This window comes from Cricetulus griseus (assembly GCF_003668045.3).
Source record: "Cricetulus griseus strain 17A/GY chromosome 1 unlocalized genomic scaffold, alternate assembly CriGri-PICRH-1.0 chr1_1, whole genome shotgun sequence".
NCBI lineage: Eukaryota > Metazoa > Chordata > Mammalia > Rodentia > Cricetidae > Cricetulus > Cricetulus griseus.
The window spans coordinates 157,745,579-157,757,614 of NW_023276807.1; the positions used below are offsets into that span (position 1 = coordinate 157,745,579).

Consider the following 12,036-nt stretch of genomic DNA (forward strand, 5'->3'; position numbering starts at 1 on the left):
ATTGCATATGTATTTATGTGATTGATCCAGACTCATGACATGTATAGGCAAAGGCAGGACAGCCAGCATCCCACCCACATGGCCCTGCTCTAGAGACACTTTCCCTCACCATGTTAGCCAAGACTTCAGATGGACACTCTGGGCTTCAGAGGTGGGCTTTATGAGAATCCAGGGTGCTTTAATGAAATGATTGACCTTAGAAATGTGTTTTCATTGGTGAAATTTAAGGTGGTCAGGGTGGGGGTAGTGTAGTGTGTAAGACTCTTGCCATGCAAGACTTGAGTTTGACCCCAGAACCCAAGTGAAAAAGGAAAGTATGGAGGCACATACTTATATCCCAGTGCTGGGTAGGCAGAGACAGGCCGATCCCTGGGGATCTCTGGCCAGCAAGCCTAGCCTACTTGGCAAGTTCCAGACAAAAGAGAGACCTGTCTCAAAAATAAAAAGGACAACCCCTGAGGAACAACACCTGGGATTGAATTTTGGTTTAGGCACACACTACACACACACACACACACACACACACATGCAAGGAACATGAAATGGCTAAAAAATACTGTAAGTATCCCTTGACTGTATGTACACAGAGAATACAACTTCAGTGAAGCCACCTAACCCCAGATATTGATGGCTGTGTCCTGCTGCCCCGCCCCCCTCTGGATTTCGGACTCCATTTGGAGAGCAAACACTGCTAGGCTTTCGGAAGGGCACCAGAGAGGAAACAGATGTTCAGCCCTGCCATGGTGGATAATCTTGTGGCTCACTTCTCTGCCTGGGAGAGGAGGTGCTTGTTGGGGAACTGGGAACTGAGTCTTAACAAAGCTCTGGCTTTACTGGGTTGGCCTTCAGAAGAAGCGCCCCCCCCCCTTCAGGTGGTGCTCTTGGCTTCCAGTCTGTTGGCTGAGTGCGGAGTAGCATACCAGCTGGCAGATGGCAGCAAGCTGGCTGCACAAGAATGGCCGAAGGAGGGGATAAGGCACAGCTCAGACTCTAAGGTCAATCGAGCTGGGGGAAGAATAAATGGGAGGGATGGGCAGGGCAGGTGCTCTCCTACCGAACCACACCCCAGCCCCAGGACTGAATAACCAAAAAAACGTCCAGCCTTTCCGCCCTTGGGATGAGCTACATTCTGCTCTGCCTGCTGGTCAAGGAAGCCCTTAGCCACCAGTGCGGGGCTGCACTGTGGGGCTCACAAACCACTTTCCCAGCATGTCCTGAGGCTGTCCCTTAACTCTTAGGATGCTGACTGTGTCAGGAGCTGAGGTGGAGGCCAGCTAAGGGGTGGTCATGGCAAGGAAAAAAAAAAAAAGAATGGACTTCATGTGGTCAGTTCTTTTAAAGTTGACACATTTCACGATCAATTTAAGCATATTGTCAATAGACTTTTGAAGTGTGTATGTCGCCTTTTTAGCTACATCCATTAATAGCCTACCTCTGACCTAGAAAAACTCTAGATGCTGAAAAACTTTGTTTTCATTTGAGCCATCAGAATTAATTGCAATTCTCAATTGGGGGGAGGAAGCATATAAGATAGAAGACATAATGAAAAACTAACATGTAGTGCCTGGTACACAGATCTTTGTTTTTACAAAAATATGGAATGCTTCATGAATATGTGTGTCATCCTTGTTCGGGAGCCATGTTAATCTTCTCTGATCATTCCAGTTTTAGTGTATCATTCCAGTTTATGTGCACTGGCACAGTTCTGAACAAAATGATTCATTTACGTCATAAAACCCTATCGCCTCTGTAGTCTAAAGGAAGCAAGGGGCAGGAAAGGGTTTGCTCAGATTCACACAGCTTGTAAGATAAAGGGCACAGACTCAGATCATAGCCACCTGACTCCAGAGCCCCAGCTCTGGTTTTCCTAGTTTTGCTTATTTTTGTTCCACTGATTTCTGCCTCGCCTCTATTATCTCCTATCTACTGCTACTTTGAGCTTAATTCCCCTTTAGCTCTTAAGTGTCTAGATTTTGCTGTAACAGCTTTGTTTCCAAGGAAACCATTTAAAGATGTAAATTTCTCTCTAAGAATTGAATCTCACATATTCTTCTATTTTATATTTTCATTATCATTCACTCATGAAATAGTCGCTGGCTTTTCTCATAATTTCTGTTTTTGGCCTATGAGTTACTTAGAACTCTCTTAACTTCCAAATATCTAGAGAATTTCAAGACACATTTTTGAAATTTAATTTCATTATCATCAGAAAAATGATTCATTTTAAATTTATTGAAACATTTTATAAATGGCTGTTTGATTCCTCTTGGCAAGCATTCTATGTATTCTTGGAAATATTACATATTCTGCATAGTCAGTGTGGCGTTTTATTTATACCCATTAGGTCATGTCAGTAGATAATGTCTTTCAAATCTATGTTCTTTATTGTTTGTCTCTTTATAAATCATGAAAATATTAACATTTCTAATTTTAATTGTAGATGTGTCTATTTCTCCTTGTATATCCATCAGTTTTTATTTCCTGTATTTTAAGGCTATTATTATGCACATTTGGGATTGGCATGTATTCCTTAATACTGGAAGACTAGTTAAATGTCATGTACACCATCATGACCCCAGCAGAAGTCAGACTCTGACCTTACTAAAGTAACTCCCACAAAGTCCTTACTCTCCTTGGGTGACATGTCAAAGCCTTCTTAGGATTTCCTTCCTTAATCTTCATGTAGACCCTACAGAACAGGGTAAGTTTTCCCTGCTGTGTGTGAGCCCCACAGACTGGGGCTCCAGAGTCCTGAGTTCAATTCCCAGCAACCACATGGTGGCTCACAACCATCTGTAATGAGATCTGGTGCCCTCTCTGACCTGCAGGCACACATGCAGGCAGAACTCTGTATACATAATAAATAAATCTTAAAAAAAAGGGGAGGCAACATGCTTTTAGTTTCCATTGTGAAAAATGTCAACCATATCCCAAGATGTAGATAATAACAAAGCAAACACTCATGAATTCATCACTTAAATTAAAATTATTAATGCTTTTAAATATAATTTTAACAGCCCACATTATAATGCATAGATCTCACTTTGCTAATTTAACCAGTTTTGAGGTAAGGGAAATTTGCATTGTTTTTCATTATTATAAATGTTTTCATTATTATAAATGATAAATGTCATTATTATAAATGAAGATAAGATCTGTCTGCATAATTCTTTGTGTAAATGTAAGATTGTATCAGGGTTAAATTCTTACAGGTACAATTACTTGATTGAAGAAGGTGATCATTTTAAGGCTTTTGCTATTTGTTGCCAAAGTTTTCTGGAAAGCTTACATCAATGTATCATATCCTCAAAAAAAAAACAACTCTTTTCAGTAATCTGTAATAAGATAAAAATGGTTTTGAAAGCCATGAATCTTGGTCTAAGCAAGCTCATGGATGGGGCTGGGAGACAGCTCAGCAGTCAAGAGTGCTTGCTACAGTAGCAGAGAATCAGCATTCTGTTCCCAGCACACATCTCAGGCAGCTCACAGCCACCTATACATTAAAAACATAGGCTGGGCAGTGGTGGTAAAAGCACATCCAACAACAGAAAACCCAATATGACACCACCAGGGACTAGGAACCATACACCAGTAAGACCTGACCATCACAATGCAGATGAACCAGAAGAGAATGACCTTAAAAACATCTTCAGGAAAATGATAGAGGACCTCAAAGAGGAACTCAAAGAGGACATGAGAAAATCCCTTAAAGAAATGGAAGAAAAAGCTAACCAAAAAATATAAGATATCAACAAATCTCTCAAGGAAACAGTTCAAGACCTAAAAACTGAAATAGAGACAATGAAGAAAGCACGATCTGAGGGAATGCTGGAAATAGAAAATCTGGGTAAATGATCAGGAACTACAGATGAAAGCATAACCAACAGAATACAAGAGATGGAAGAGAGAATCTCAGGAGTTGAAGACACACTAGCAGAAATAGATTCATCAACCAAAGAAAATCTTAAGTCCAACAAATCCCTATCACAAAATATCCAGGAAATATGGGATACTGTGAAAAGACCAAACCTAAGAATAATAGGTATAGAAGAAGGTGAAGAAATCCAACTCAAAGGCACAGAAAACATATTCAACAAAATCACAGAAGAAAACTTTCCCAACCTAAAGAAAGACATACCAATGAAAATACAAGAAGCCTACAGTACACCAAATAGACTGAACCAAAAAAAGGTCACCTCAACACATAATAATCAAAACACCAAACATACACAACAAAGAGAAAATATAAAGAGCAGCAAAGGAAAAAGGTCAAGTAATCTATAAAGGCAAACCTATCAGAATCACACGTGACTTTTCCTTGGAAACTGAAAGCCAGAAGGTCCTGGATAGATATTCTACCTACACTAAGAGACCATGGATGCCATCCCAGACTACTATATCCAGCAAAGCTTTCAATCATTATAGATGGAGAAAACAAGATATTCTATGACAAAACCAGATTCAAACAATACATATCCACCAATCCAGCCCTACAGAAAGTACTGGAAGGAAAACTGCAACTCAGGGAAGTTAACTACAACCAGAAAAACACAGGCAATAGGTAATCCCAACTTACCAACAGCCAAAAGGATAAAGGGACAGGATCCCACACATAATCTCACCACCATCACCAAATCAAAAGCAAACAAGAATGAACAATAATCAATGGTCATTAACATCCATCAACATTAATGGTCTTAACTCCCCTATAAAAAAGACACAGATTAGCAGAATGGATAAGAAGACAGAATCCTTCCTTCTGCTGCATACAAGAAACTCACCTCAACCTCAAAGACAGACGGTACCTAAGAATTAAAGGTTGGGGAAAGATCTTCCAATCAAATGGACCCAAGAAACAAGCAGGAGTAGCAATCCTAATATCCAATAAATTGGACTTTAAACTAAAATCAGTCAAAAGAGATGAAGAAGGTCATTTCATACTCATCACAGGAGAAATCCATCAGGATGAAGTCTCAATTCTGAACATTTACACCCCAAATACAAAGGCATCCACATTTGTAAAAGAAACATTACTAAAACTCAAATTACACATAAAACCGCACATACTTATAGTAGGAGATTTCAACACCCCACTCTCACCACCGGACAGGAACACCAGACAGAAACTTAACAAAGAAACAAAAGATCTAATAGAATTTATGGTGCAATTGGACTTAACAGATATCTATAGAACATTCCTCCCAAATACAAAACAATTTACCTTCTTCCCAGCACCATATGGAACCTTCTCTAAAATCGACCACATACTTGGCAACATAGCAAACCTCAACAAGTACAAAATAAATTGAAATAACCCCCTGTATCTTATCAGACCACCATGCTTTAAAATTAGAATTCAACAACAACACGAACTACAGACAACCTATAAACTCATGGAAATTAAGTAACACCCAATTGCACAATTCATGGGTCCAGGAAAAAATAAAAAGAGAAATTAAAGATTTCGTAGAATTCAATGAGAATGCAAACACAACATATCCAAATCTATGGGATACTTTGAAAGCAGTGCTAAGAGGAAAGTTTATAGCGCTAAATGCCCACATGAAGAAACAGGAGAATAATCACACTAGAGAATTAACAGCACAACTGAAAGCTTTAGAAAACAAAGAAGCCAATACACCCCAGAGGAGCAGACGCCAGGAAATAATCAAATTGAGGGCTGAAATCAATAAAATGGAAACTAGGAGAACAATACAAAGAATCAATATAACAAAAAGTTGGTTCTTCAAGAAAATCAACAAGATAGACAACCTTTATACAAACCTTTATACAAACTTACCAAACAACCAAGAGTGAACATGCAAATTAATAAAATCAGGAATGAAAAGGGGGACATAACAACAGACACAGGGGAAATCCAGAGAATCATCAGGTCATACTTTGAAAACCTATATTCCTCAAAATTTGAAAATCTAAAGGAAATGGAAAATTTTCTGGACAGATTTCACTTACCAAAATTAAATCAAGAACAGATAAGCAACTTAAATAGACCTATAACCTCTAATGAAATTGAAGCAGTCATTAGAATTCTCCCAACCAAAAAAAAGCCCAGTGCCAGATGGCTTCAGTGCAGAATTCTACCAGAAATTCAAAGTACAACTAATACCAATTCTCCTCAAAGTATTCCACACAATAGAAGCAGAAGGGTCATTACCAAACTCTTTTTATGAGGCTCCAATAACCTTGTTACCCAAGCCACACAAAGACACGACTAAGAAAGAGAACTACAGACCAATATCCCTCATGAACATTGATGCAAAAATTCTCAATAAAATATTGGCAAATCAAATCCAAGAACACATCAGAGAAATCATCCATCCCAATCAAGTAGGCTTCACCCCAGGGATGCAAGGATGGTTCAACATACAAAAATCCACCATCAATGTAATCCACCACATCAACAGACTCAGGGAAAAAAATCACATGATCATCTCACTTGATGCCAAAAACGCCTTTGACAAAATTCAATACCCCTTCATGATAAAGGTCTTGGAGAAATCAGGGATAACAGGAACATACCTCAACATAATTAAAGCAATATACAGCAAGCCGACAGCCAACATTAAATTAAATGGAGAGAAACTCAATGCAATTCCTCTAAAATCAGGAACAAGACAAGGCTGTCCACTCTCTCCATAGCTCTTCAATATTGTCCTTGAAGTTCTAGCTAGAGCAATAAGACAACAAAAGGAGATCAAGGGAATACAAATCAGAAAGGAAGAAGTCAAACTCTCACTATTTGCAGATGATATGATAGTCTACATAAGAGACCCAAAAAACTCAACCAGGGAACTACTGCAGCTGATAAACACCTTCAGCAAAGTGGCGGGATAGATTAACTCAAAAAATCTGTAGCCCTACTTTATACAGATGACACATTGGTGGAGAAAGAAATCAGAGAAGCATCACCCTTTACAATTGCCACAAACAACATAAAACACCTTGGAGTAACACTAACCAAATAAGTGAAAGACCTGTACCATAAGAATTTTGAGTCTCTATAGAGAGAAATTAAAGAAGATACTAGAAAATGGAAAGATCTCCCATGCTCTTGAATAGGCAGGATCCACATAGTAAGAAAGGCAATCTTACCAAAAGCAATCTACAGATCCAATGCAATCCCCATCAAAATCCCAACACAATTCTTCACAGACCTTGAAAGAACAATTCTCAACTTTATATGAAGAAACAAAAGACCCAGGATAGTCAAAACAACCCTGTACAATAGAGGAACTTCTGGAGGCATCACCATCCCTAACTTTAAGCTCTATTGCAGATCTATAGTCCTGAAAACAGCTTGGTATTGGCACAAAAATAGACAGGTAGACCAATGGAATAGAGTTGAAAACCCTGATATTAACCACACACCTACGAACACCTGATTTTTGACAAACAATCCAAATATATACGCTGGAACAAAGAGAACATCTTCAACAAATGGTGCTGGCATAACTGGATGCAGACATGTAGAAGACTACAGATAGACCCAAGCCTTTCATCATGCACAAAACTTAAGTCAAAATGGATCAAAGACCTCAACATAAACCCAGCCACACTGAACCTACTAGAAGATAAAGTGGGAAATACCCTTGAATTAATCGGTACAGGAGACCGCTTCCTGAACATAACACCAGTAGCACAGATACTGAGATCAACAATTAATACATGGGACCTCCTGAAACTGAGAAGCTTCTGTAAGGCAAAGGACATAGTCAGCAAGACAAAACGACAGCCCACAGACTGGGCAAAGATATTCACCAACCCCACATCTGACAGAGGGCTGATCTCCAAAATATACAAATAACTCAAGAAGCTATTCTCCAAAACAACAAACAATCCAATTAAAAAATGGGGTACAGAACTATAAATAGACAATTCTCAATAGTGGAATCTAAAATGGCTGAAAGACACATAAGAAAGTGTTCAGCATCCTTAGCCATCAGAGAAATGCAAATCAAAACAACTCTGAGATACCATCTTACTCCTGTCAAAATCACTAAAATCAAAAATACCAATGACAATTTATGCTGGAGAGGATGCGGAGAAAGAGGAACACTCCTCCACTGCTGGTGGGAGTGCCAACTTGTACAGCCACTTTGGAAATCAGTATGGTGACTCCTCAAGAAAATGGGAATGAGTCTACCACAAGATCCAGCAATTCCACTCCTAGGCATATACCCAAAAGAAGCACATTCATATAACAAGGACATCTGTTCAACCATGTTCATAGCAGCATTATTTGTAATAGCCAGAAACTGGAAGCAGCCTAGATGCCCCTCAACCGAAGAATGGATAGAGAAAATGTGGTACATTTACACAATGGAGTACTACTCAGCAGAAAAAAACAATGGAATCTTGAAATTTGCAGGAAAATGGATGGAACTCGAAGAAACCATTCTGATCGAGGTAACCCAATCACAAAAAGAGACCATGACATGTACTCACTCATTTGTGGACCTGCTTTATGATACATAGTAGTGACCTGCGTTATCAGAGCTGTTTTTAATTATGTTGCTCAAAATGGTTTCCTTCCAGATGATGATTGAGAAGCCAATTAAAAAAAATGGTGCCAGGTACCCGAAGAGTAACAGTACTGTGTTGTTTTCTGGGATTTTATTTTTACATTGTTTTTTTTGTTGTTGTTGTTTTCTTTTCTTTTTTTTAAATGGAGTGTGCTGGATGTCTCTACAATTTTATTCAAATGACTGCAGAACCTGGAAAAGCTGTTGCTGCTATTGATGCATAATATATTGCTATCATTGGTCTTTATATATATATTCAACTGTGCTGTCAACTTTGGAAGAAAGTATCCCAGTTTACCGTGTTGAGTTGGCATAGTACAGAAATTAACAACCATTTTGGTCTTGAAATGCTGAACTTAATTTTTTCCATTTGTACAGGAGTAACACACTGTATTAAATATGTAAAGGTCTTATCTACGTGGGTTTGATTACAAAAACTAATAAAGTATTCTCTAAATAAAAAAAAATGAAAACAGATTTAGAGAGGGAGGATCGATGAGCAAAGTGGTCAAGACCAGGCTGGAGAAACCCACAGAAACAGCTGACGTGATCAAGTGGGAGCTCATGGACTTCAGACTGACAGCTGGGGGAACCTGCATAAGACAGGACCAGGCCCTCTGAATGTGGGTGTCAGTTTCGGGGCTTGGGCAGTCTGTGGGGCCACTGGCAGTGGAACCAGTATTTATCCCTAGTGCATGAAATGGCTTTTTGGAGCCTATTCCCTATGGAGGGATGCTTTCTTAGCCTAGATACAAAAGGGAGGGCCTCGATCCTGCCCAAATGATGTGACTTGATGATCCCCCATGGAAGGCCCCACCCCTCCCTGAGGAGCGGATGAAGGGTGGGATGGGGAGAGAGTGGTGGAAATGGGAGGATGGAGGGAGAGGGAACTGGGATTGGTATGTAAAATAAAATTGTTTTTAATTTAAATAAAACATTAATAAAAAACAAGGAAAAAAAAAGAAAGGCTGGTCACATAATGTCAGAGTCAGGAAGCAGGGAGTGATGAATGCAGGTGTCCAGCTCACTTTCTCCTTTTTATTCATTCCAACCCACAGTGGGAGTAGGTTCTTCCCACCTCAGTCTAATCTAGAAAACTTCTCATGCATGCCAAGAGGCTTGTCTCCTCTAGGGGATTCTAGGGGATGAAAAATATGAACCATCATGAACTATATCTTGGCACTGGGTGCATCAGGAAGCAGGTGAGCAGCTGCCTCTTTGGTAAAGGCTATGGGACATCCCAGGTCTGAGAGGGGCAGGGAGTCTTTGATTTAGGTGAATGGTCCAGTTCCCTGGGTCACTGTAGACCACAGATCTGGCCTGTGGCCCAATAATCATTTGATTCCTCTAGACAATTGATATGTCTGCTCAGGTTGGAGAAGAGCCAAACTGAGATGGTTTTATGCCTGTTTCAATTCCCTCCCTTCAAAGCATGGGACTCTTTTATGAAAAATAAGCAATGGTGTGATAGCATTCCTAGAGAGTGTGAGTCACTCCGCAACAGGAGATGCTACAGCACAGCAGGAAACCTCGGAGACAGGTGTGGAACACAGGGCCAGCCTTCAAGGTTGATCCAAACTCCACCAAGGGAACTCGGCCAGCCTGTCGGTGCCACTGAGTGTGCTACTGAAGGACTGAATCCAGCAGCCGCTGTAACCACAGGACACCATACATGCCTGTAAGCAGCAGCGTGGCCTCCTTCTTGGCACTCTTAAAGGTGTCAGATACTGGGGTCCCCTTCTTAGCATTACACCAGCTTGAGATAGTGATACCACTTCCAGCAAGGTACTCACCCTTCCTGTTAGGTTCTGACATCTGTTTTCCCAGAAGGCCCCGGTGCAGTTTGTTGCTTCCCTTCCTGGCAGGGACCTGGCCATCGTGCCAGCTTCCTCGAGAGAAGGGAGTTTCTTTGTTTCTCCTCTGAGAAAGTGTGCCTTGGTCATTTCCAGAATTCACAAGGAGTAAGACACGGGATAGTCATGCCTACATGAGCACTTGAGAAGCTGAGGCAGGAGCATGGGGAGTTCGAAGCCAGCCTGGGCTACACACCCTATCTCAAAAAGGAAAAAGAAAGAATGTACAATAACATCTCACCTCCTGCCTTCTCTCAAGATAGTCACCACCTTTCAGGTCTAGACCTACCTATTGTAAGAGATAAATAACTGTTTGTTTCTAGCCAGTTGAGGGACAGCAAGGCACTGTGGCTTGGGAAGGGGAGAGGTAGGTCCTAAGGTCCAGGGTTAGAGGAGGAATGTTTTCTAGGGAAAACAAGAAGCACCAAAGGCAGAGAGACAGTCTCAACTGAAGTCTAATGCAGAAGAGCTTCAGGTCCCTAACCCTGAGGAAAACAAAGAGGCCCAGGGACAAGAATAAGGGTAGAACCGGAAGCCTAGGCTAAAGGTCAGAGGTTGAGAAGCGGGGAGGGTGCCAAGTTCTGCTTCCTGGTTTTTTTTTTTCCCTAGTAAGTTTAAAAATTGCTATGGAATTGGGGTGTGGTGGTTCATGCCTCAAATCCCAGCACTCAGGATGCTGTGCAGGGAGGACTTTCAGGAACACCAGTCCAGCCTGGGCTACAGTACAGAGTGAATTCCAGGTCAGCCTGGGCTACCAAGGGAGTCCCTGCCTCAAAAAAGAGAAGAAAAAAAAACAGCTTATAATAAATGTTCTGCTTGTTTAATGGATATCAAGGAGCAGTAATTAGTGACATTGGGTAACTTAGCATGGAAGCTTCTAGGCAATCGGAAGGAGATTTTGTATTAAGACAAAGTTTCCCAAGCTGTTGACAGGTTCAAGGCAACCCCTACCCAAATCCCACTCCTTTATTCTTAAGTCCATCCTATGATGCATATAGAAGTGTAGCAGACTCTGGAGGGCCAAACCTTTTTGGAAAAAAAAAATCGTGAAATTGAAGTACCTTTCCAAGTTTCAAATACAGTTGCCTAGAGTAATCAATTCAGTGTGATACCAACTCAAGAACAGACAGGTCAATGGGATCCAACAGAGTCCAGAAATGAATTGTTACCGTTTTGATAACTGATTTCAGCCAGGGTACTGGCAGGGTACCGGGACTGCCTAGATGTACCCTGTAGATGTAGAGAGTATGATCACCCTACACTTCCAATGCTAACCTCTTTGTCTCTTTCCCAGCATGCTTTCCCTGGGACTGCCTGGATAGACCCTGTAGATACAGAGTATGATCACCCTATGCTTCCCATGTGTATATCACAAAAGCAAGCACTTGATTCTCATAAAACAAGGGAAAATTATTAAAATCAAGAAACAAGCACAGACTGGTTCATATGTTTTGTTTTATGTGCATTGGTGCTTTGCCTGCATATATGTCTGTGTGAGGGGGTTGGATCCCCTGGAACTGGAGTTACAGAGAGTGTGAGCCACAATGTGGGTGCTGGGAATTGAACCTGGGTCCTCTAGAAGAACAGCCAGTGCTCTTAACTGCTGAGCTATCTCTCTAGCACCCTGACTGGTATATGCT

At 40.8% G+C, this 12,036-nt stretch overlaps 1 pseudogene; it reads right to left on the reverse strand.

The window, feature by feature from the left end:
- Window positions 1–1,589: 1,589 nt before the first annotated feature.
- LOC113831566 lies at window positions 1,590–1,690 on the reverse strand (annotated as a pseudogene).
- Between the last annotated feature and the right edge of the window lie 10,346 nt (window positions 1,691–12,036).